Raw genomic sequence first — 26,791 nt, forward strand, 5'->3', positions numbered from 1 at the left:
GAAGTTATCACTGTACTCCCTGAAAACCTTCCTCTGACATCAGTTTAACAATCCCTTCTCCCACTCTTTGTCAGCTGTCCCTCTTGCTTAACCATCGTAATTCAGTGGGAGTGATTAGATGCTTAGCACATTAGAAAATCTCGCTGCATATTCAGCGCTTAGCAGCCTATCTCAGGATTCAATTATTAAATCTTGTCCTACAACAGAAACATTTAACTCTTGCACTTTGTTCCTCATCCATGCATCGCAGCCCAACAGGACTGCTGGCAGCTATGGGGAACATTTACTCATCAGATCTCAGAAAAATTTTGGAAAATGCCCAAGTGGCCGCCAACAGGTGAAACTGAGCATGGACCATACGCACCTGAAATGCTTGAAGATCCTTAGGAAGAGAATGACACTTAAATTTGGAAAGATTTTAATTTCAAATTTCAAGTCAATATTCTAGATATGAATCAAAAATCATGCCACTGCACAAGTACTCACACTTTCAAAGGCACACCTAACCTATCTGAAAGTTCACCATTCACAAGCTATTGGCAACTCATTGACAGGTTCAGTCCAGAGACAGGGCGAAGGGTGCACGGACACATTACGTTATGGTGTCCTGAGGCTTGCCTTTCTCCGGTTTGGCTTCTGGTCACATTCCCTTTTAAAGAGTGAATGTTTTTCTTTGGCGCTTTAAACTGTCAGTCACCTAGCAATCAGGTGTCACTGATAGGTCTTAGCTCTTCTTTCTCATTCCCTCTATTTCCTGCTGCGAAGGCTCCTGAAGAGCTAATGTGCCACGCTGAGCACAGCAATCCTGTGACCGGGGGTATTCAGAGAACAAGTCCCAGGAAAGAAGGTGGGCCGAACACACACAAGCAGTGAAAAACCTAAGCTGGAGACTGGAAACTGATGGCAAGTCTGAGAACACTTCCTATATTTCAGTAAGTCCTGTGCAAATTGCCTGCAAAGTCTCTTCTAACCTGTCTTGCCTTTGTCTCACTCATTTCGAAAACTGTTTCACAAAATAACGATCTACCACAAAAGCTGGAAATGCTGTTTTAAATGCCTTTACATTACTGAATTAAACCAAGAGTCATGAAAGCTAATTTCCTTCAGAATAAATACAGAAACATTTCATGTCGTGGATCCTGTAGAAACTCTTTGCAAACTAATGTAATCTTAACTTTCACAATATATCCTTGTCAAACAGGACCGGGAAGCTTTTCAGTTATCCTTATCGCATATCAGCAATAACCAATACACGTTGAAAGTTTCCAATTAAAAAAAAAAAATCACAAGAGAAGCTTATAAATAATGAATGAGCAAAGCCTTTTTCATGAATTTCTATCCACTTGTAGGCAACTAGTTCTTTGTTTAAAGACAGAAATGCTGAGATTAAGAATCACAGTTCAAATAAGGAAGAAAATGTCAGGTCAGATAGAAGATTATTCTTCAGCAGAAGCTGCCAGAAAAGAAAGAATCAAGGAAGAAAAATATGTTACCTTTGCAAGGATTTGAATTACCACAGTTTTTACCCTTGTAATTACAGTTAAAAATCTGTTTTACTCAAAGAAATATTACCTTCATCTTTAACTCCTGCATACCTATTTCCTTCGTTTGAAGTTTTTGTCTAGTGTTTTATTTCTGAAATCCTGGATTCCAATGCACACAACATACAGGAAATCCTGAGTTATGAAAGCAATATATATAGCAAGGGATAATTACTCTTCATAGCCAGTTCTCAAGTCCTATCTTTCATTCATCCATAAAGCAAAACAGACAGAAAGGTTAAACCAGCCAAAGGCCAAACAGTGTATGTCAGCTTTAGAGTCAGGATAAAAGCTAAGAAGTCTTAACCCTGGGCTTATTTCACTACGTTAGTAATGGTATTTAGCCAACAGGACATAGCAAGCAAGTAAGCAAGCAGCACATAAAATGTCATTAAGTATCCTGAACTCATAAAAAATCGAGTCGTTTTATAGCCCAAGAAGATTTTTCCATAAAAAGTTCAAGCATTTGCATTTTTAAAACCTTATAAAAATTAATTTTACTGATTCTTTTTAACCTTTGTTTTTACCTTCCTGATTTTACACCTGTCTCCTATTTTGCTTGTTATACTGGCTTCTAGCTCTGCATAGAAATTTAGTAATATAGTTCATGTGGATTTAATACCTAAATATCATAGTTATTTATATATTATGTAACAAAAAGCTATACAATGAAATAAAAAATAATGACTTTGAGTTTAAAACAATTACTTCTTAAAATCTGAATTGTTAACACCGTCATTATATGTTTCATTCAGGAAACTGAGAAAGGTATAAACAAATATACAATAATGAAGGTAGATTATCCATGAAGTATAATGACTAGTGTGATGAAGCACGTGTACAGAGCTTACATTAATTCTTCTAAAAAGAAGTTCCTGTTTCTCAGTATGCTTAATAAATTCCTCTATAGTTTGAAATGAGGTTGTATATGAGATCACAATTTTTTTGGTTTTAATACTTCCAGCATAAAATCTTAACTGAGAATCATAATCAAACTGTATAATCACTGAGACATATGTCAGTAATTTGAACTACTTTTAACTCCATTAAGGAAGTTAACAGATACAAACAAATATTCAAATAGGCACGTTATGATTATATTTTAGGATACACACATGTGCAATAACTGCAACATCTCAGTCCAGCTAAGGGTTTTCCTATTCTATTGTTCATCCTCTTTTAGGATTTTATTAACTTTTCAGAGAATGAAAATCCTCATCATTCTGAGAGTTTACTTGCCAAAGCAAATTATTCTTTGAAGTCATACAGTACCTCAGAGTGTAAGTGTACATGTGTTTTTTAATATTAATATTTACCTAAATGTAACACGGTCTACAAATAAAAATTGATATTTATTTCACTTATCACTTGGAATCACCTCTTCCTAGCAGAGTCCAAAATCAGTGTGCTTTTCTTGACTAAGAATTTACAGTGGGAAATAGCATTGCATGTGTAGAACTACAGGCAGCCACCATGAGAAGGAATTTCCTCAATTATTAAATAATAACACGACTTTATTAATTGCTGTAATTGTTGTGTGCCTTTAAGTACCTTTACTCTCATACACTAGTCCATTTTCTACAGTGGGTGTGCTAGGAAATCAGCCTGTGCAGACACACAGGCTTGGGCTGGCTTCCCAGGAGACCTCCCAGGAGCTTCCCGGGTTTGAAGGGCCATCCAGGCAGTGACAGGTTTGCATGTGGATGCCACTGATCTGCAGAGAAGTTCCCCTGGCACCAGCCCAGGGCCCAGCAGCAGCTCCATCTGTCAGAGTCTCTCCGTGAGAGGGACGACAGAAGCCAGGACTGTGCAGGAGGTGGAGGTGCCAGCGAGAGAGGCTGTGGCCACGTTTTGTTGCCTCTTGAGCTTGATTTCAGAGTGCTGAAATGTCAGAGACCGTGAGGCACAATTCAAGATATACCGTGATGCTGCACTAATTCAAAGATAAGGGACAGCAAACCATAGGACGGCCGTGTATCCATTTCGACAGTCTATGAGACTTCCAAAGAAACCCAAGATGACAGAACAGTAGTGTTTCCAGATCTCTTATCCAAGGGGAATAAATGCAATTGTTATCTCTCTGGTGCCCTGGAAACTGAGTCTGAGTAGGCACAGTGTGCACTATCAGGAGAGTCTGGCAAAAAAAAGTGTTGAATCATTATCAAATTACCAGAGAATGTTTTTTTAGTTAACCCAAAAGTTACTCATGAACTTAAGTCAAATTCACCAAGCAGTGTCATTTAGGGAAGAAACGACTGGGAATAGCACTGCTGTCAGTCTTCCCTAACTCATCAGGTTAAAGTTCATCTGTAGCTGAAAAATGCAAGACACCCAAGACAGTAGCCTAATCCCAGCTTCCATCTGCTGGCTCAGCGTTTAAGCTTTCCATCCAAACCTGACAGAAGATGTGACTGGCCACCACCAGGGGATGTCCTGACAGGAAAGGCAGCCCTGGGGACCTGGATGACCCTGACTCCAGCCCAGCTGTACACTCTGGTTGAATCAGACAGAAGACCAGGGTGACCTTTTCCTCCTCTGGTATGTTTAACATTCTAGCATTTAATTTCATTTTCTCGTGGATGCCCAAAAGAAATGTTTCACTACACTTAACGAAACACATTACTTATCTAACTGACATTTTAAATTCAATTCAATGTGGAGTATCGCTTATTTTTTGCAGTTCAGAAGACAAATAAAAAAAACGCAAATTAGTTACTCGGAAAACCTTGGGTGGTTACCTCTTTCCCCAGAGAGGCTTTTCTTGTCAGTGCAGTGATACGCAGCACAACCATCGACAGTAAGCCCGGTCTGTGGACAGCTTCATCTGACCTGAACAGTGCCGCAAATTCTCTGTCACTGTGTTTTCAGGGGCTGCTCAGACATACAGAACAAGCTGCATGATGCGGTCCTCCTTTTGAGGGTTGGGTGGCCCTTCCTAATTTATACGATAAGCAAACTTCAATGCATAACGTGACAGAAATAAAAATATCCCCCACCACAGAAGACGCGTGCTTGGCCAGAGGACAGGAGCAGAGCAGCATGCCAGCTATTGCATAGACGCGACAAAGTGACTGAGTGCCTCATAACAAGGTTGTTTTCCCTCCACTTAGCAAGGCATGCCTGCTTTCTGGTAATCTCACACAACGGCAGGGACAAAACAAAGGCTCCGTTATCACACATTTGGATGAATACCTACGATTATATGATTAGGGCCTTCCCTCGCCATCTGTCAGGGTTGTGCTTCCCCTCCCCTGGGAGGGGAGGACTCAGCACATGCTGAGCAGCCTCGCAGCAGGCTGTGCCTGGTCTGCTCCAGCTGAGAGGTCAGAAAACGAGATGCTCTGGCTTCTTCCTTACGTACTGCATCCTTAAACTTTTTCAGAGTTAAGAGTGCATTATTTAGAGGTTGGAGTTTCACAATTACCATGCCTGAGATGGGAGGAGAGCAGCAGCTGTTGTGTGTGTTATGAGTGTTGGATCTGCACTACTCCCTATGTCCTTGAATATCCACTCTTGCCATTATACCAGGTGGCCTGTGAAAACACTGTAGCACATAAAGAGCTTTGAATATCTTCTTCGTGATTCAGGGTCAAACCCAAAGGCAGAATTCCACTGCCCTCATCCTAAGATACAAAATAAGGTAGCTGAGGCGGTGTTGAACACATTTATACAAAGCTGCAAACTCTGTGCTTTTTTCTGTCTTGTGATTTGTACGGTAACTGCCAGGGTTTTTTCCTGTACAAGAAAGCCAGTTTTGACTCACCCAGGCTGGTTTATTCCAGATACTTTATTCAGGAAGAGTAGGGGAAGCATTCCAGAAAAAATTTAGAGTAACAAAGAGCCCACTTGTGTAATACCCTGCATCTGCTAGCGACCCCTCGCCAACATATAGGGGAGACTATAAAGGCACCTAAGTAGTGATAGTCCCCTAGATCCCTCTTCCAGCTTCCACTGCTGAGACGAACAAGAGAGCCGTCACTCAAAGAGCCATTGAAAGCCACAGACATTGAGCCTTTCAAGCTCTAGCCCTCCCCTGACAATCAGCTCCCCATGCAGAAGCCTGGCTCGGGGCTTAGAGCCACATGGGATCACAGATTGTATTTCCCTGTCTTCAGGGAGGTACACTCCCCATCAGGGATGGGCTTGTCACTGCTACATTTAGGGATGGCACACCAGGGAGTGACAAAACAAGAAATGTTACACAACCCCAGGATGCCCATCTAACCCAAGAACTGCATGATTCATAGGGTGAGAAAAGTGTGTTTGGGAGTGCTACTTTGAGTGTTTTTACAAGCAGAAGTGGCTGCTGAGAAATTCCTCTTCAAAGTCTGTTTCTTGCCTGTCTTTTTGACCCCCAAGAGGCTACCCGAGAAGTTTGGAAAGTTTGGGGTACCCACCAGGAGGAGAGATGTTGTGAGACCCTAAGCACATGTGTGAGGAACCTAAAGCCTGAGGCACTGGCCGAGGGGTGCAGGTGGTGAGCCTGTACAGCCCCATGCCCTAAGGCACTAGAAGACATGAAATCTCTGTGTGAAATGTTGGCAGCTAGAAAAAATGACCATGCCCTACTCAGTTCTTACAGGCTTTAAGGGACAGATCCAGGAGATGGATCCACTCATGGGAGACTGCTGATCTACAAAAGAAGTGGTGGGTTTTCAAAAACTAGCACTTGAAATGTTCTGTGTACCAGCCCAGCCCACTAGGCCCCTACAATGATATTTCCAACTTTATGAATTTCCATTTGACACTTTTTTTTGGATGTAAGTGTATGTGAATTGTATGTCAGGATGAGGCCAAAACAGTTTTGAAACACAAGATGATAGTAACAGTCAAATCAGAATTTAACCCACCCTGATACACATTTTTCATGTTAGTAGAGCTGTTTGGCTTCCTTCAGTTACTACCAGTACATTTTAGTAGAATGCATTCTAGTTTTGAACTTCAAAATTTATCACCACTACTATTTCTTTATTTTTCCTTTTAAATTCCAATGATGTTAAAAGTTACTGGAAAAAAAACCAATAATATTTGCAAAAGAAAGCTCATTCAGGAAACTATTTTGGTTTGGTTAGAGGCTTTTTTTTTAAACCTGATCTGTATTTTTAAGCTGATCTTGTATTCAAGAGGAAAGAAACACACACCAAATGGAACTTGTTAAAAGTCAGAGTTCCAGAGAAACAACTCCATTTTCCTGCTGCTTCAGTGAACCTCCACTTGCTTTAACCTGTTTTGAGTAATCTCTTTGTACTACTAATCCACTGGAAAAAACAGAAAGAAGGAAAAAGAGCTAACAGTAATCTCTTACTACTAATTAGGAACAAAACATATTTTACTAAGAGCAAACAAAGTGGTGTAGAAGACTTATTAAGATACAAAGAAGAGTTTTGAAGTGATAGTCCCTGATTTTATCTTTAATGATGCTTCAAAATTTTCCTAAAATATGGTATACTTCATTGTTGTGCTGGTTAATTTTAAATTCCAATTTATTTTTCCTTTTATTTCTTCTTCTGTAGTTTGACTAGCTACAGAAAACAGGCCTGCATTAAGAGAAAAAACCTCCCATGGAAAACAGCAGACATTAAATTATAATTACTCTAAATAATAAAGGATTTAATAATTAATATAGAGCAGTTATATAATACACCTGACAGACAGCTCTGGAATAAAGTTGCCTGGCAAAGCACAGCCAGAGCACACAAGCATTTATGCATAAGCATAGCTTTGCTTTTGTGCATAACATCAAATACTCATCTAAGAGTTTCCAGAATCAAACCTGATATTTTAGGTACTGACAGAAAACAGTTTGACAAATCACTCATAGTTTGAAAGAATGTATTCTGCCCAGAAAATTGATAGCATACAGCAATGATGATTTTAGTTTGAACATTAACTTGTTACAAGAGGACAGGATTTATGCCTATAGGAATGAAATATAACATAAGGCAAAAATCCTTGAAAAGCTGATTAAAACTAGAAAAGCAGAAGTATGTATTTTTTCTCATATATTACTGTATTGCAGTATGACAATGAAGAACAGTAGGGATTTTACAATTGGCTGGGCATAAAAGACTAGATTAAATAACTTCTGTAGATGCACAAAACTCTGGAAAACTGCTGTACAAAACTAATGTCGTGAGTTTTTCATTACAACTAGAATCAAAACTTGAAAAATTCTAGTGTTTCAAATGTGAGGGTTATTTGTTTCCCTGTTCTAGCATAATGTGTTGCCTTTTGCCTGGGATAATGTTAAAATTGTAGATGCATGATGAGTAAAGAAAGCTGAGGTTTGTTTGGAGTATGAAAGCAAGAGGAATTCTGGAAGCAGGAAACGCCAAAAACAGTTTCAAGAAAAAAATATTTCAAGAAGCTTTCCCCTGAAACTGTTAGCAAAGCATTTCTATAAGCTATCTACAAAAGTCAATTGTCCCATGAACTTTAATTGTGACAAGTTTGAAAGTCAAAACCACAGTGATTAAACTGTGCGAAGGGGATTTAAAACTTACATGAAGTAAGTAAGTATGTATCTCAGTGCATATGTACCTAAGCAATTGCTACCAATCCCTCGCTAGTTACAGCATTCAATGGAAATTTAAATTATAGAATGTTTCAGGAAGAAAAGAAAAAGATTGAATGGAGCAGAATCATAATCTATGCCATGTGTTTTATATAGTTAGCAGAATTATGAAAAGCAAGTACTTCACCTATTTGACCATAAATCTTTAACCCCTCAAATTTTAAGAACCTCAGTACAAAACTATATTAGAAAAAGACTACTTAAACTCATGTACAGTTTTTGTCTCTTCACCTTCTTGTACACAATTGCTTCTTCTGCAATAGCTTTTACAGATTAGTGGGAGCTAGCAATGCAAGTCAAATGCTCTTACTACTGCTTTTCAGTATAAGATATAAAAATGTGGTCTCGCTTTCCTGTGCTTTGGGTAGGTACAGAAAAATCTAGCACAAATCTCTTGTTTCTAGATTTAAGTAACTTTGATTTAAGCAAGAACAATGGGGTATAAGACAATAAAGGTCAAAACTCATGAACACACAGCAGCCAGAAACATATGAAACATAACCTAGAGAAGCAATCACACTTCCTGTGTGAGACCAGTGCCTGGATCCCCACTTGCATATCTGGAAACCTGGTGCCCCCAAATTCCAGCTACAGGCCTTTCCTTATTCCTGATGCCCTCCTTACCTCAACAGTGTTGCTGTCTCAGCATCTAGCACCTCCTGACTTTCTCGGAGGAACGGAGATATCCCGGTCCTGGTGCTGGTAGGACCAGGACCAGGAAAGAGAAGGGACAACAAAGGGGCCAGGATTAATGGCACATGTTGCATGCCACAACACATGCTAAGACAGGGTGCCAAAAGCCCACCCTGCTTAAATCACTTTTTCACTCAACTAGACCACGTTACTCCTCATTGCGTCAGTAGCATGTGTAAACATGGGGGAGAACACAGCTGCTGAACAGAACAGTGCTCGTGTGGCATCCTCCTCTGCTCTGGCCTTGCTGCAAGAGGAGTCGCTGGCTCCTTTTCAATCACGCCATTCACAGGAGAGCACCGCTGTTTGGCAGCGCCCCTGTTTCCCATGTACAGCACCTACACTGAACTGTAGCTTGCTTTGCCTTGCTCTGCTGAATAATTTCTGGCACACAGCAGCAGGTATATTCCTAGAAATGAAAGTTTCTTACCTAAATGGAAAATATTCTATAACTTCCATAGCCTATTCCAGGAGATAGACTGTTTCTGCAGATGCTTTTCGTACCTGAGCTGTAGAGGATTAACAGTGTTGCAATTCATGCAACCAGGGTGAAAGTGATTCTCACTTCTGCAACCGGTATTGAGACCCTCTCAACCTGCTGCATCACTTGGGTTATTTCTTTCCTGTGTAGCGTGCCCCCAGTCATTCTGGCAGATTTTGAAGCTGCTGTTTTATTCAAAGATAGCACATCATGGGTTTTCTGGTATTTCTTGTGCGTGTATGTGGGAGGGACGGTGGAGCTACCATGAAAATTTTATGGACTTTTCTGGACTAGCCATTAACAACACAGTCCTTTCCAGTTCATGCTCCTACCCTCAAAATACTGAATCTCTTCATGGCTGTGACACCCCCCCTCCAATATACCAAAAATATCCTGTTTATATGGCAATATACCTGAACTGTCCCTAATAAAGCCAACAAAAAACTTGACCTGTGCCAAAATTTCATCGTTTTTCATGGTTTGTTTTTAAATTTCAGCAGGTTTATAGGGCTGAAAAAATATTTTGCAAGACCAGCAGGATTGACAGCGAGACCAGAGAGAGACCAGAGGAGAGAGACCAGAGAGCAGGCTAACACACACAGCTCGGTGGTCAGGTAGGGCAACCGTGCTGAGCCCAGTGACCAGAAGGCACAAGTGGTGGGAGGTGCAGAGAGATGGTGGGAGGACAAGGACACCACCTCACCATGCTTCATTACCAAAGTTATAGCAGCTAGTCTTGGAGAGACCAGAGCCCTGAGAAACAGCCATGTAGATCCATAATCCTTGTACATCCTCAAAAGAAATATTATTTACAAGCCTCTTTACCTATCATTAAGTCCTTAATCTTCTCATATCTGGAGAGTCTAATTTCCTCGAAACTAATCAACTGTTTTGGGCATATCATTACCATTTTGAAGTTTTCCAGAAAAGGTCTGAAGAGTTACAGGTCTCAGTAAACCAGGTCTAGTTCAAAAGCAGCAATTCACCAATCAGAACAGTGTACCTACTCAGTTGGTGATTTTTGTTTATAAACCTGTCCTATTGAGTTTCCTGATTTTACCTATAAAAATGAAGTAATGAACAGACAGAAAACATAAACTGATACTGCATTTTTGATAATGTATAAAATCATTATGATTTTTTTAACCTGGGGCATGACGTTCTCAGACGTACTGTTTCTATTTCCTTCAGTGGGGCTTTCCATATCTTACAAGGTTTTTACAGGAAATACTGTAAAACCTATACTGCTGAAAGATAACTGCGTTCAAGTGAAAGCAAAAACTAAATCCATCTTATGATCTAGCTTGTACATTGTCTGTTACCTTCAATAGTTAAAACTGTTTTTGTGAAAATCTGCCCACTGATTTTAGTAAGAGAAATTGAGTAAGTCTGTTTTGAAGTGGTCCAATTTCCTGCTCCTATTTTCTTCATAAAAGCTTCCTTCTTTACACCCCATCCAAACCTTTCATTGAGCTTAAACACAAAATTACCTGCTATCTGAAACCCAATAATATGCTTCTTAATTATCTAATTCCCATTCACTTAAAACAAATTATAATCATTTATTCTATACCTTGACCTAGCACAGAGTGTAATTTAATAATCAAGAGAGCACTATACACATAATTTGGTGAAAAATCCATTTGAAGAATCTTGAATTTCTCTGTTTCTTGCATGAGACATTTTCTTAGAGGAATCTATGTGTGACTAATTTAGTTCTGTATCGGAAAGAAAACAAGCCTCTTGAAGATCAAGTTGTACAGAATTATCATAACTAATTTTTGCTAAGAACATGCCAGCTCAGATGATATTTTTCTAAAATTATATTACTATAGCTTTTATAGCAATCACAAATAAAAGAAAGAGTTTTAAAGCCAGTTTTAAAAGGACTATCTCCAAATCAAGTTACAATTTTTCTCAGTATTTTGGTTTTGGTGGAAATAAATCGTGAATTAATGAAATCAACTTGTAGTACTCATTACTGTATAAATGATAATTTTTTTTATTTTCTTACTAAAAATAAATTAATCTTGCAAATTTATTTGATTGCCAAGCAAAACCAAAAAGTGTAAAACATAACTTTTTAAATATTTAGATCTCTTTCCCAGGTAGTAAACAGGATTACTACATTTAGCAAAATTTAGTAAATTTTAACAAATATTTAACAAAGAAAAATAATATTGCAGAAAAGAAAGATTTAAAATTATACATTTATAGTCAAACACAGCTTTTTTTTTTTTTTTTTTTTTTTCTGCAGAGCTGTGATCGTCAAAGCATTCTGTGTTGATAACAAATTTGGTAAGAGAGAGACACAGGAGTTAGCTCTGTCTGTACTCAGGCCACTAGATACCAAACCAGCTTACTGCACTGGACAGCAGGCACCACAAGGGGACAAAGTCAGCCACAGCTGTCCACCAAGTCTAAGCCAACAAGCAATCAGAGAGGTGCTTCAGGGAGCCCACAAAGTCTCCAAACCCCAGGTATGACACTAATGATTTCTGTGCTCTTAAAGTTCATCCCGGCACTGAAATCATCATCCTGAGATGATACATCCCACAAGACTGCTCAGACAAGACAGCCTTCTGCTGAAGACACATAAGCTACTATACTCAGGAAAGTCTCACCGTTTCACAGGCTGTTGAGTCCCTAACCGAACTACACTGTTCAGGTACAGCCAAGCTTTGGCATCATAAATACACATTCAAAATAATTTCTCACACCATTATCTATTACAAAACTAATTTGCTTAATATTTTGAAATAAATTCTTATTCCCAACCACCTTTAAAGTCAGTCTAAAGGTTGAAGCCTGACCTTAACAAAAGTCCTTTTCACCTGTGGATGGATCTTCCCATGTAGAGTTCACCATGGAGAAGGTAAGAAGTGCAACAGAGCCTGGCATTAACAATCTCGTTGAAAGCTTCCTGGTTTATGGATGGTGTAACTGTTTGGAGTTTACCATGATTTGCATGTACAAGAAAACTTTATGCACCCAAGCAGTATAAGGTAGGATGTTAAAGCCTCCTTTTTTCCCTTGTCCTGCTAGAATAAGTCATTCAGGGTGATATCCATACCAGTCCTGCTCTGAAGAACTAGTCTTCGGATTTGCTTCGTTCTCCAAATTACTGTGCTGGGGGGGAATCTAAAATGAATTTAATCTTAATTTAATCTTAATTAGCATTACTAAAAAATATAGTTTGGGCTTTCTCAGCAAGGATGCTGAGTTCTCAAATTTACAGATTTAATTTTGTTTGATTTACTCTTCAGCAGCACCGAAGTATTTTTGTGAGATCTAAAGCCATTAAATAATAAGTGTCTGAACTTGGTTATTTAAACTTTATTATATGAGAAGTGACTGCAGATTTCAAACCTACAGAACAGGCAACTGAACAGTGCTTGATTTAGTTCATTATTATTGCTGTAGTTAATTCCTCCCTTTCATAGCCACTACACTGTTTATTAGTTAGAAGATTTGGTGGGATTCATCCGTACAAACTTTGATGAGTATGGTGTAGACTAAAAGCCACTCTATGACCTAATCTTTCACCTAGTTAAAATTGGGTCTGTCAGCATAGAGTATTCCAGTTTCTTTATCTAGACTTTGAATGAGCTTACCTCAGCTGCTTGTAACTTTTCAATTGCTAGAGATTTTCAGCATTAGTCATTTTATACTTAAGAATAGAAGGAAAAAAATACTTGTGAGCTTTTACCTTTGATCCTGTAATTGCTGACTTTCGAGTGCTTGGATTATGGCATGCTAATGTCACATTTCACTCCCTTACTGCTGTCTCCCCCTTTTTTGCTTGTTTTTAATAATAGTTGCAAAGCCAAGAAGATGAAAGGAAAGCAAGCAAATGGAATATACCTAGTCTTAAATAAAGCATTTCATAATATTTCACCCTAAATTTATCAAAAATGATGAGAATATAAATGCCACCTGGAATGAATACTGCTTGAATGAGTGTAAATTACAGACAGTCATGAAATCAATTATATTGTGATGAAGGACACTGCCAAGCCACTTTTACACCTTTTCTTTTAGTCTATATATTAGTGAGCTGGTGAAAGCACAAAGCAACAGATACTGCTAGGGCCTAGAAATCATCTCTTCTCTCACCACCCTTTGCATCCGCAGCTTGTAGTTATCTGGAGTTCAGGAAAAGCACTGCAAATTCTGGGGTTCAAACAAGCATAATTTTAATGCATGCCAAGAGTTCATAGTTGGCAGCAGCCCCTAGGATGAGTGCACCTTCCCCCTGGTGCCCATGCCTGGCTACGGCAGCACTGTTTGAGGGATGGAGGCTGCACATAATTCCTCAAATCTGTCATGAAAGGGCCAGCGTGCATTTCTGCTAGTATCTGCTGCCCAGCACAAGGAGGTACGTATGCAGATTGTGAAGGCTCAAAGTTATTCTTCCAGCCCATCTGTTCATGGCCCTATGGGATACGAAGTCCTGCCAGGGATGCTAGCTGAATTGCTTTGTATGGGTGCATCTGTAGGCAGCAATAAGAGCCCTTTCTTCCAACTTCTCTGCCCATGCAAGAGCAGCCAAGGTTTTGCTAAATGGGAGAGCCCCAGGCCAATTGCCACAAATAAATTGAACCTGATAGATCATTTAAGATAAACTTTTATTCCTTTTAGGATCTCATGCTGAGAAAGTCTCAACACAAAATTCCACAAGGCAGAGCTGAGGAACTTTGCAATGCTCCTACCTAGACTGTTTTTCTTTTTTAATTCAGTAAAAGAGCAAGAAAACATTATCATTATTCTGGCAAGATCTCCTTTGTCAATCACAACAAATGTCTAAGGGGAGAAAAGCTTGGAAAACTGCTTATATGCTCAAGCCTTCTGTTACGAAGCCAAGGGAGACCATTTATCTGAGTACTGCATCTTACAAAACAGTTAGGTTTCAGAGTTGCTTCATTTGGGGAGAATCCATTTTGGGTGGTATTTTCAAAATGCCTGAGTGATTTAGAAATATAAGTCTTATGACTCAGCTTTCTTTCCCCCTAACATTTTATCTTTTATATTTCTTACATTTAGTCAGCTTCTTCTATACATGTAGATAGATCATAGAGGGCTAAAAAACAAAATAAAATTGAACTTTGGTTAAAAAAAATTACTGAAATATGAATCAATAAGCGAAACAGAAGCATAAGTCCAACTCAAGCCCAGAGGAGGGATGGAATATTCTACTTACCCACTGGTCCATGGCATCAGTAGGGCACTCTATATCCATAGGGCACATGTATACATATTTATGACTTGTGAGCACAGAGTCCTTCACAGAACTCATGCTTCTGTAAACCCCACTAATTCCAGAGCCAGCCCACAGTTTGAGTTATGTGCACCACTGATTTTAGCTATCGCAGTACATCATCAGCTGGCCTAAAGCTGCCTGAGTCTTGGGAGGCTTTCAGTGATTAAAATAGGCCTACAGTGCTGAAAAATGAACCTGTAACACACAGGCAATAATCTAGCATTTGGCTGCAGGTTATCACTTAGATTGTCAGCTGAATTTATCAAACCTGGATATGAGCAGTTAAAAAGCTTTTGATGATCTATAGCTTCCATATACAACTGCAACCTTAAATCCAACTTAACATTTTCTGAGTGTGAAAATTCATGAATGATTTTCAAAAATTTTGCTCTCTTCTCTGAATTCAACAAGCCCTTCATGTATTTACTGACCTTTGTGACTCACACTTCAGGGGCTTTTCATAGTCTTTCCCTTTTGAGAGGGGAAGCACAGACTAAATACGTGAACAACCTCCTCCTTTTTATCAGGCCCTCTGCCATAACTAACACACCACCATGTTCACCTGCTGTCACATCAGACTGCCACAACCATGCTCCAAATGTCACATTAGCAAAGTCAGGTTAAAATCACTTTGTGTTATAACACTTTCTGCACTGACCTTTTGAAGGGCCAGAATGAGAGGAAGGCTTAGTTCCCCTTGCTCTACGCAGGGAGCCTCTCCTTATTTTCTCTCCTAAATGCAAGAAGCACATGCTTCATATTCAAAACCCTGCTGGAGTTGCCAGCTTTTATGAACGTGCAACATCCCTGCAATCCACTGAACTCTCTGTGGCTCCATCCTATAACCTATGTGGTACAAGCAGTCTTGTAAAAGAGTAAAACTGATCGCTCAAGGATTTGAGTCTCTGTATATGTTAGACACCCTGTTCTTTCCAATATGCAGGTTGAGGAGCACAGGAATCTGCTTTCCCTGACGTAGTCAGCTTTCCATTTTAACACTGTTCAGGGCAGAATGTGGAGCTATTTGCCTCACCAGGCCTATAAATAACCTGACCTTTTAAAATGGCCAGAACAGGGAATCTATATTACTAATTTGGGACCTGTAGCATACTTTTAATTGAGGCAAGGATCCACCATGGCTTTATAATAGATGGGAATATGTTTCCCAGGGAAAAGCTATCCAGCTTGCTCCGTGCAAATGCTGGTGTGCAGCTATGCAGGAGGAGTCTAGGTGATACCCTTTCAGTGAGGCATTGCTCTTTTCCTCCTCCTTCAAACTAGCCCTTATCAGTAGCCCCAAGACGATTTGCAGTGGCCCAGCCACTGACAGGGAGGCTGTGTCAGTGCTTCCCATGTCAAGTGGGGCTTCTGAGCCCACCTAGTAAGACCAGGCAAGTCTCAAATCTGGTAAAATAAAAGGAAATTGATTATTATACATATATGCTCCCCCACAAGGGATTAACCAGCAAAGACTGTACAGTCTGTCAAGGGCAAGCATGGCCTGGATAGCTCTGAATTGGATATGCAGAAAGCAGCTCAAGGAGGAAAAATGTGTCCATGGCATAGAGGTTAAAAAAAGTGGGGAGGAATATAGTGAGAACACAGCGAGGTATCAAACAGCTTTGTGTCAGTAGTTAGGGATCATATAAATAGCACTTAGTTTTATGTACAAATGACAGTTCCCGATTCCTCTGCCTGACCCTGTTTCTTACACGTATAGTATTAATTCAATGCATTTTTCATTCTGGCAGTAGTTTGAACTAAATGACTGCTAAATCATCTGTGGTGAAATCACTTCTTTACAGGTAGATGTACTAAATCAATCTAATGAAATAATTTACTTATGAAGAATTCATCCTTTGTCCTCCATAATCATTTAAGGAAAAAATTATACATGCACTCCAGTTGAAGATAACAAATACCAAGATGGATGGAATTGTAAGCAGACATTTTTCTCAACAGTTCGCACTCATGTTCTCCCTTTGGTTTCAATTTTTGAACCAATAACTCAAGAGTAAGAAAAGTATGACTCAGTCCTTTTGTTCCAGGGGCAAGGGGACGTTAGAGTTCATAGTAAACTTTTTAAAGATGTTTTGCCTAAGTCCTAAATATCTGGCTTTTTTTTTACTCCCAGAGTCTGCAAGAGAGAACTCTGAAAAATGAGCTTGCTCTCAGTCAGCTCATGTGACTACAAAGGGTCTATACTACCACTGGGAATAAAGAAATGGAAAGTTACTATTTCCTGAACTGGCATCTTCACTTTGTTTCTTTTGAAAGGGAGGGTGATAAACTCCTGTTCAAGCAAGTCAGCAAGATTCACTGAAAATAAACAGCTATGCTTATCACAGAAGTATAACAAATTTAATATAGTTATTTTAAATAATGTGATTCAAGCCAGAAAATGACACCTGTGCTGTTGTAGAGCGTTACTTAAGGTCAGACATTTAGAAGCAAAATTCAAAAGTTTTTCTCCTCCTAAATCTATTAATTACATGGGCTCATTTTCTATTACCATGTTTACAGAATCAGAATTTTTAAATTTCTGAACTAGATTCCAATGATGATGTATCGCAACAGATTGTTTTTACAGAAACTAAAATGTCAGCTTAGAGAACAAGGTGCCAGTACAATGACTGCATGATCAGCTATGACTTGAAATTAAATTAGCACTTGTAATGACAGAACAAAACAAAATATGATTAGGATGCAAAAAGGAGGACTAGTAAATTTGAAAAGCAATTTAGCCTTTTGGTACCCTTAATAAGGAGCTAATATCTGGATTAATACTGTTCCTGTACTCTCAAAGGTTTCATACCAACGCCTGTATGAATTCTGCAGCACACAATTCACAACTGCCTTTGGTCACCTACACAGTGAACAAACCCACCTTCACTGTTTTTTAAAAAGTGTTGCTTGTTCATCTCCCTTATCTATGATAGCTCTGCCTGTCATCTTTGTTTTCTTATAACACTGTGATAATATTGCCTACCATCCCAGAAGTAGTTGTATAAAGGAAATTTTTGTCAGATATTCTTTGTTATAAAATTCCATCGACTTAGAGATCTGTTAGGCATTATAACCTTATCTCGGTATCTCTAGCCTACAACTACACAAACCTTTACATACTGGCATGGTGTACTACTAAACAATATTCCGTTTTTGTCTGTTCAAATGCTGTAATGTCAAGTAATAAATCTATGTCCTTTTAGTGACATAGATAAACTTCACTTTCTTCTTTTCCATTCATTAAGAATAAAGTTGTTCTGTTTCATGAGTTTGTATCTCTTGGGGAAATATTTGAACTACAGGTTAGGGACGATGTCATTGCAATAGACTGCATTCTCTATTAATTACATCAAATGAAATATTTTCCGATAATATATACCAGAATCTGATGGATTTCTCGTAAGTCTTCTGGCTCTTTTTACCCCCCTGTAAAAACCGTATTACAACTCCTTCCAGAAAAAAAGCCCCTCAAAAGCAGATGCCAAGGGGAGAGACTTGCCAGCACACAGCTCTGCAGAGAGCAGCAGGTCAGGGCGGCTCCGCAGCCCTCGAGAGAGACTCTGCCTCTCTTCAAAAGACAGGGAGGACTGGGTGGTGAAAAGGTGGGACAGCATTGTACATCACCTGAAATGAAACATCTGAACGAGTTAACTCTAGTAGAGGTAGGATTCTGAATACCAATTTAAAAAAAAATATGTATTTTTTAAATTGCAGTAAAAGTAGGAGAGCTCTGAAGGAGACAGCTGACAATTCTTTCAGGTCCTTCTCAGACATCATTTCTTTAGTGGGGTACTAATTTCTGTTAATTTTCTGGAGCTGGATACTTCAAACCTTTGCAGAGATTAATTATTGTAAAATTATTTTTCGTTGCTTTCCACCTTTTTTTCTTTGCTGTTACTTTTGAAACTTAGTCTTTTTCCTTGGTATTTAAGACAACTCCTGAGACATTTTTGCACAAAATAGTGACAGAGACTTATCAGTTCCTATGAAACATTTTGTGCCTCAGAGTATGCCAGATGAACTGAAGTGGAATCCTATAAAAAATACAGCTATTTCTATAATGTGTGTGCTTGTCCCAGTAATAATTACTTGCACAGTCCAAACCATCTCTCAAGGGACAAACTGCTCTATAAAACACAGGCACAGACACACAGCAATAAATAGGTCTCCCCTGCTCCTCACATGTACCTGCCTCTCATGCCTGGGGGAAAATAATGAATCCAACTCTTCCCAACGACTCTGTCATGCTTACTGCAACTTTGGGTAGCACAGAATTACCCAGCTAGCCTTCAACTAGCTGGCTTGAATGCTGATAGCTGCAAAGCTGTGGTCTCCCATAGCTGTGCTCCCAAAGGACAGGTTACCTACCAAAATGCTTATTTTGCTCCTGGGCAGATTTCCAGCTTACAGCCTGGTCCGTGTTATTGGTGCTACACTGCTAGCAGCACCCCAGTTGGCCGGTTTAAAGCTAGCTCAGGTAAAACAAAATAAGCTGCCGTGACAACCAGCAGCTGCACTATCAGCGTACCCTTTCAGTGCATCATCCCTGGCCTTGCAATTTATATCCACACAATACGGCTTGTTGCAAATGAGGCGACTCTAGCAACTTCACACACTTAATCCCATTAATCTTTCTTTATAAGTAATGCCCTAAGACCCCAAACAATTTCTGTAGCTCTTATCTGTCCTTTCTCCAGTTTGACAGTATACGTGCACAACTTAAGTACCTGAATCTCAATACATTATTCCATGTTTATTTATAAAAACAAAACAAACAAACAAAAAAACCAACTACTAGTAAATAATACCAATAGAAGTGGTTACAAGAGGAATAACTGGCTCAGGGTAAAACACTGCTGCTAGTAGGTATGGAACAAAAAGAGAAATTGAACCAGAAATGTGTCCAAAATAATCTGACAATAAAAGGGTAAAACAGCTATAAACCTATATAAAAATATAATCTCGTTTATGTTTTCATCTGACAGAGGACTGCTATAAAGGTGCCTGAGATACTGATAATAAAATGACAGGTGACGTTCAGTGCTAGTAAGGTACAGAGTAACATACAAGAGAAAAATAATATCAAGTATGCATACATAGTGGTTGGTACTAATTAATTAATAGCACCCAGGATGAGGCCTTGGACTGACTGTGGCTGGTTTGTTGAAAACATCAGTGCTGTGCTCACTGGTGACCAAAGAGGCAAAGACAGAGTGAATGTGGTAGAGCAGAATATTGGGAAAGCAGTTAAAATAACACAGAAAGGTCATTCAGCAGTGTGAGGTATGGAGGTGGGTGTTTCAGTGGTATATGTGGCTCTCATTAAGCTCTCACAAAAAGGGAATAAGAGTATCAGAGGAGGTAGGGGATTATTAGACTTATAGAGCAGCTTTTACATGATGAAAAAACTAAACGGATGACAAGGACTCACATTTCTAAAAGAGAGTCATTGATAAGAAAGATCTGTAAAACATGAATGATATGAAGAAAGTGAATAAGACACAATTATTCATTGCTTCTCACATTACAAGAAGCAGGGTATGCCCACTGAAATTGTGAGATAGCTGGTTTAAAACAAACAAACAAACAGATGGAAGGGCTTTGATCGTTACATACATAATTATTTCGTGAAACTCATTGCCACTGGATGTGTTGAAGGCCAAAAGTATAAATAGATTCATGAAAGATATGACAAATTGATAGAGGATAAATCCACATGCAAATGTTAAACCTGATGGTCCAAACACACCCTCCAGCTCAAAAAGTCATGAAAACACTTGCCTTTGGGAACTCGGAGTGTAAAATAGAGAAAAAAACAATTCTGTATATGCATGTTCTGATACAGATACCCATAACTGGCATACACCATATCCTTCCCTCAGTATCCACTACCAAGCAGACACTGAGCTGGACAGAGCTCTTTCTATTTATGACCAGGCTATACATATATCTGGATAATGACTTTCAGTATTTGTCCTGCTAAAATCTTGTACAAAATAGGAAAAAAATCAAGACTGGTAGACCAGAAGACAAAGGGTGAGAGGGCCTGACATTATAACCTATTAGTAGTTCTGATCCTCACTTGGATGAGGGATCCAAGCCCCAAAGTTACTTAAGCATCTTACGTTCAAATAATACATTGGATTTAAAGGAAAAAAACAAGATATAGAACCAATGTTGGAAGAGCAACTAAATCTATGTTTCCTTCTTACAAATAACCCAACCACCAGTCTAGGGTTTCATGCTTATCCTGTGTCTCTTACTAGAAACAATTCAAAGAAATACAACAAATGGTATTAGTAGCATACAGTGGATGAGCACTTGTAAATAGAGTGTCAGAGTCACATAACAGACACTGCAGAGGAGCAATAGCTCAAGATTAAATACAGCTGGCCTAGCAGAGATCTCAAGATGTAATAGAAGTCATCTGTTTGTCTCAAGGCACAATGAATACCTCTACACCACTTCAGGTCTGTTTAACTTGTTCTTCAAAACTTCCAGAGGTAGCAATTTTATGCACCTTCCAGAGTTTAAATACTCTTTTCATTAGAAAGTTTTTCCTAATATTTGGCCCAAATCTCCACTGCTACTATTTAAATCCCTTACTTCTCAGCCAGCCGATGAGGGCAGGACAAGCAAATGTTTTAGCGACAATTATCATGTATTTCAACCATCTTCTCTTCTCTAAGCAGCCTAGATCCTTTGATTTTCATAATGAGGTATGTTTTTAATCTTCTGTCATCTTTACACCTTTTCCTTAAATCAGCACTGGACACAGTAGTTAGCTGTAGCCTTTTGGCACCGGGTAGATTAAAAGGATACTATTATTTATACATCCCAGCAGAGAATTTTTCTTTTTTTACCTCTTCATGACTTTGCTTATTCATGTTCAGCCCATGTCCCAGTGTAACCCCTAGTTCCTTTTATGTATAACTATGGCCTGGTGAATTGTTCCTCATTTTGTATTTGTACAGCAGTTTATTCCCAATGTAGCACCAGGCATTTGACCTAGATAAACTGCATTCTGTTTTTTCCTGATTACTTCTTCAATTTGTTAATATCTTTTTGAATCCTTGTCTAGTCCCCCTTGTGCTTGCTGGCTCCCTCAGAGACCATTGTACATTTGATAATTACACATTCTTGTTCATCTTCTTAATCAGTAATAACAATATTCAGTGACTCCAGATTTAAGGCACACCCTTTCAGGACTCTACTTGGTATATCTCTCCATATCAGGAGGCTATTCTTTTCATTGAAATGGGACTCTAAATCAGTTTTATGGACACCATGTAGTTTCATATAGACGATACCATCCCAAATTGCTTAAGAAAACATCATTGCTAACAAAAGAGTGAGGTGGTACTCCACAGAGGTAGTGTGACTGAAATGCAATGCCTAAAATATTTGTTGAATCAGCATTCTAAATGACAAGTTATAAGACAAGATAGCACCAGTGGGTTTTTGTATACCATGGTTCAGACTATGAGGAGGAACTGGTATTGAAACATCTGATAACATGTAGAAAACTATTATTTAGGGAGATTTCAATTGGGAGGGACCTATTAAAGGTTTCACATAGTCATCACTAACTGCTCTGGAGCTGAAAAAGCAGATTTGGGGCTGGGCGGGTGAGGGGTGGGGTTCATGTGTGTGGTGTGCTGGAAAATTGCTACAAACCACCATGGGTACTGTTGAACAGAGTTAATTCGACAGGATGAATTGGTCACTAAGCTAAAAAAACCAGTGGTCACTAAGATATGAACAGCTACAATCTAACTACACTACTCATAGGCAGATAAAATGGAGCAGATATGGTATGCCAAGAAGTCTACCAAACACACATTTTTGTGATTGCAGTCAAGCACTCCCGTTAGGATGTGCCGTCAGAAGTAAGCTTTCTGACTCCTTAATTAATTCCTTTTTTTTGTGTGCAAAATGTAGTCTTTAATGATAGAGTGATCTTTTCCAGAAGAATCCAGCTGCCCAGGATAAACAGCACGCAGTTTGTTTTACATCTTTATAGTTCATTACGTGACACTAGCGATTATTTATTGTTCACTATTCAAATTCTGCTCAGCCAAGAGAATTCTGTACTTCTTTATTTACTTTTCCCCTAAGTTCATATCCGGCTATTCAAAGGTACTCCTTAATCTCTGAAAAAACTTAATATTTATAAGGAGCTTTTACTCTCACTTTGTAAATATGCTGCAGAAGCAGAGAAACATGGATCCATTGATTCTGGATATTTGACACCACAGATTCCAGATATATGACATGAGATATTTCAAATTTGAGTTTTCAGAGTTGTCACTAAATATTTTCAGTTTCTTGAATTATATTCCTTCAACATTATCACACAAAGAAAATCCACAAACTGGTTCTGTGGGGTATATACTGGACAGATGTTAAATATAAAAAAATATTCAAAGGCAATTAGTCTCATTATTTATATGAACCCTTACGGAAGCAAGAACCAGAAGTATTTAAAAGTCTGCTGTATTGTATTTAGAATACTAGAAGGAAACTTTTCCAGGGTTGGATTGATGCCCCTGGAGAACAAGCTATTGTATCTGTAGGTGATTCTGGAGAATTGCTAATGTCTCCTTCATTGAAGCAGTTGTGGACAGCAAACAAGTCAGAACTAAGCAGATGAACTGAGGCTCCAGGAAAGCAATCCTGGATTCTCATGTACCTTGCTCTTGACTGTAGAGTAAACATTTGTTTGTCTATTTCTGTTGATTAAACTCGGAGAAGAATATCTCGGGCTTTTACTGCAGAAATTCAGTAAGGCTTTTCTAAGAAGACCAATGGTGTTACACTTGACAAGCCACACTCTCAGTCTTGCTTGGTACCCAGATCAGCCTTCAGCACTAACAAATGTCATATCATATTACCTGGCTAAATGAGTTGAAACTCTTAAATTCTTCCCAGAAAGACATAGCAGATGACCACCCACTTTCTTCAAGTTTTCTCAATACACAGTACCACAGACTTTTGTTCCTAACTACAAGAGGCATGATTTATGCACATTTCAATGGTAATTGTTTACAATTCAGCTTTAATTTTCCTTTTAACCTATTCCAGCACACAAGTCTCTTCTTAGGTTTTCTCTCATGCCTGACAAATAGGAATATGACTGAAAGCAAGGTGCCTTTTAGGCTCCAGTCAGATTAATCAGAAAAGATCTGCCAAAGTGAAACACTTTGAAGGACAGGTATGTATGTGTTCTTGTAGCCTCCTGTATCACAGCAGTCTACAATCTGTTTTGTTGCTGCCCTCCCTGCTCCTCGACAGGCACACAACAGTTGCCAGGACCCTCTTTCAGCTCTCACTAGCCAAAAGATTCTGGCCATCTACTTCAACTACATGTTTGACAATGAGAATAGTCCTTTAATTGCACCCGTGGAAAAATTGCCATTCATTCGGAAGGATGCCAGCTTCAAACATCACTTGGATATTCAAGCTAGACTGACAGATTGCTCTTTATTTGCTAGTAAGGTAGGGGAAGAAAATGCTATTACATGTGCTTTGTATCCTCTGCTGCATACTAAATCACTCCTGGGTGGTATTCATGATCTATAAAGCAGTAAGTAGTTTGGTCACAGCTATCTCTGGCACCATCTGTTTGACCACTTGCAAAACTAACAGGCTGCACAGAAGCTGAAAAAGAGACATGACTAGTGTCAGTTTGGGAAAAACTATATCTAGATTCAAAATTAAACCAGCTATTCAAAATTTCATCACAGTGTGTCAGGCATACTGCAGTTACCCTCTGAGCCCTCACAGGCTGGTTTTCCCTTGCCTCTGGCAGACATGGCTGTCTGTTTTTTCCATAGCCAAAATGTTTGCAGATAGTCTCATTAACACAAAAGTTTCCAGCAAAGAACAGGATATGAAGCTCCTGAGTGTACTCAGCTGATTTTCTACCCTGGCAAAGGAGGAACAGGGTTTTTGGCCAAGGAATCCTACTTCTGATATATGATTACCTATTTACCTGTTTTATTTTTCTGCATTGAATTATTTGTGATAATTCCTTGTGCATTTTCATTCAAATTGTTAACAAAACCTTAAACCAGTGTAGATGAAGAAATGACTCCTGAGGTATAGGACACTAAAACTGATGATTCCCAATTATTATATTTGGATAATAAGCTACTAATACATTTTACCATTTTAAGTACTGGACTTAATTAACTTCTTTCCATTATTAGGAACTTCCCCAATAGACCAAGATTTATTAAAAGTTAATCTGAATGTTTCAGAAAGCTTCCTAACCAATAAAGAATTCTTTTGAACCAATTAATAATTTCTACAATTATATCACAAATATTGAACATAAAAGCCTTGTACAAAAACAATACCAATGAAAGAAGAACATTAAAAAAAATGTTACTAGTTAGAATATAATTTGTAGTTAAAAAAAAGATAGATTACTTACACCTATGTTGTTATACTGTTCCTTATTTCAATTTCTCACACATTTTTGTACATTCTTTCATTTCCAAAATTAGTGAGAAACTAAACAAAACTTAAGACCAGGCTTCAGATGTGTTGACAGACTATTGTTTGCATGAGAGATAATCCAGCCCTTCTCCTGCATTTCTCCATAGGATGCCTGGGTTATTTTTAGGTTAATTGGAAACCTTTGGTTGATGATCAAAATCCCGAGTATGTGCCTGAATCCATTCTGAAATAGTAATTTTGTAATTGCAAGGAATTATAAAATGGGAGGCTGTCTCCTATGTTCTTATTGACCAAACAGTACTTCAACTGATGGTAAAACCATTGGTGTTAAATAGCACCTGATGTGAAACTGAAAACATAAAGAAATTCAGTTTGAATGGTTGGAAATAAAAATTGATATAAAATCAGCTATCCTGGACTTCTATTGCTCCTCCAAATTAGTTCAGAAGATACATGTTGCACCTCCCCATGATCCCCAACCACATCCTTAATGCGCAGAGGGAATGTGCCAAACTTCCTCCCGGCTCAGATGCTCTGGAAGGGTACATACAGCTGCCTTAGGCATAATGGATAAAGGCTCCTTTAGATTTCTGAGGAATAAACACCTCTTGTAAAATCCCCTTACAATATTTTCTCATGATTCTTTCATGTGGCTGTAAACACTGCTACTATGAAAAAATGGTGGGGGGGGAGAGGGGGGAGGAAGAAGAGGAAGCAATCAATATTTATCATTAGTGTTGAGCAAGAATTTCTAAATTATATTATCATGAGATGACGTCTGCAAAGTTTTACTGGGCAGAAATGCTTCAGGGAACATGAGTCAATAGCATCAGTTATAGTTGTGAAGGCAAGAGCAATCCCAAAGATTGCTTCAGTAAATTAGAATGAGTAACAGATCCCCTCAAGTGCATTGCTGTTCATTAATAATAATGCCCATACAGCAGACAATTTCTGCCTAAAGGATGAGCCTTTGTAACTTGGTCAGCAGGATTATGTTTAAAGTGATCTCCTGAAGACAAAGGGAGTGCAAGCTTCTTTCTCGTGCATTGTCTGAAAAGGATTTGCCAGCTTTCTCACTACTACTCTCATGAGACCATCCAAATGCAATCATCTCCGGTTTTATCTCAGCCTAGGAACAAAAACATGAATTGCATTCTATAAACTGTAGAAACAACTATAACATGTCTTCTATGAATCACCATTTCTGCAGAAAACTCTCCCAAGCAAGCACCTCGTCCCGGCTGCAAATGACCCTTGACAAATCCCCACGGCTGCATTTGTGGTCTCTGCTGCTGCGACCATTCCCTGCAGGAGCAGCTCAGGCGGAGAGGTTGCAGCAGGCTTGGCGAGTCGCACCGTGGAGTGTGTTGCCTCCAAGGGATGGGGTCAGCAGTTTGTGTCCTCTGCACGCTGAGGGACTGACTCCTGAAGCAACTTTTAGCAAGCAGTTGCAGAATGTCAAAAGTGAGTCTTCAGAGAGCACAAACACTAACTTGAAAGAGCTTAACAGCAAAAATCCTCTCCAAATTCCTCTTCAGATTCGGTTTTCAGAAACAACCGTATTAAGAAGTGGATGCTTAGCTGACCAGTAGAGTTTTTCCAACAGCTGTTATAGATCAGTAGTTTCTATAAGTACGTGGATTTTCTTCTTTAAAAATTCTTGGAAATATCTGGGAATACCTCAGAGCACTCAGGGTTCAAAACACAGTATTTTAAACAGGTAACAAAACTTTCTAAGTACTTTGCTGCATCTTCCAAGCAGTTCCTTTTCA

General features: G+C 38.9%; 1 protein-coding gene across 1 annotated transcript in view; it reads right to left on the reverse strand.

Annotated features, from left to right (window-relative positions):
* Nucleotides 1–26,791, reverse strand: part of GABBR2 (gamma-aminobutyric acid type B receptor subunit 2) — a 492,274-nt gene that overhangs the window by 177,787 nt on the left and 287,696 nt on the right. The gene's annotated exons all lie outside the window — the stretch shown is intronic.

This window comes from Gymnogyps californianus, chromosome 2 (assembly GCF_018139145.2).
Source record: "Gymnogyps californianus isolate 813 chromosome 2, ASM1813914v2, whole genome shotgun sequence".
In the NCBI taxonomy this organism is placed as follows: Eukaryota; Metazoa; Chordata; class Aves; order Accipitriformes; family Cathartidae; genus Gymnogyps; species Gymnogyps californianus.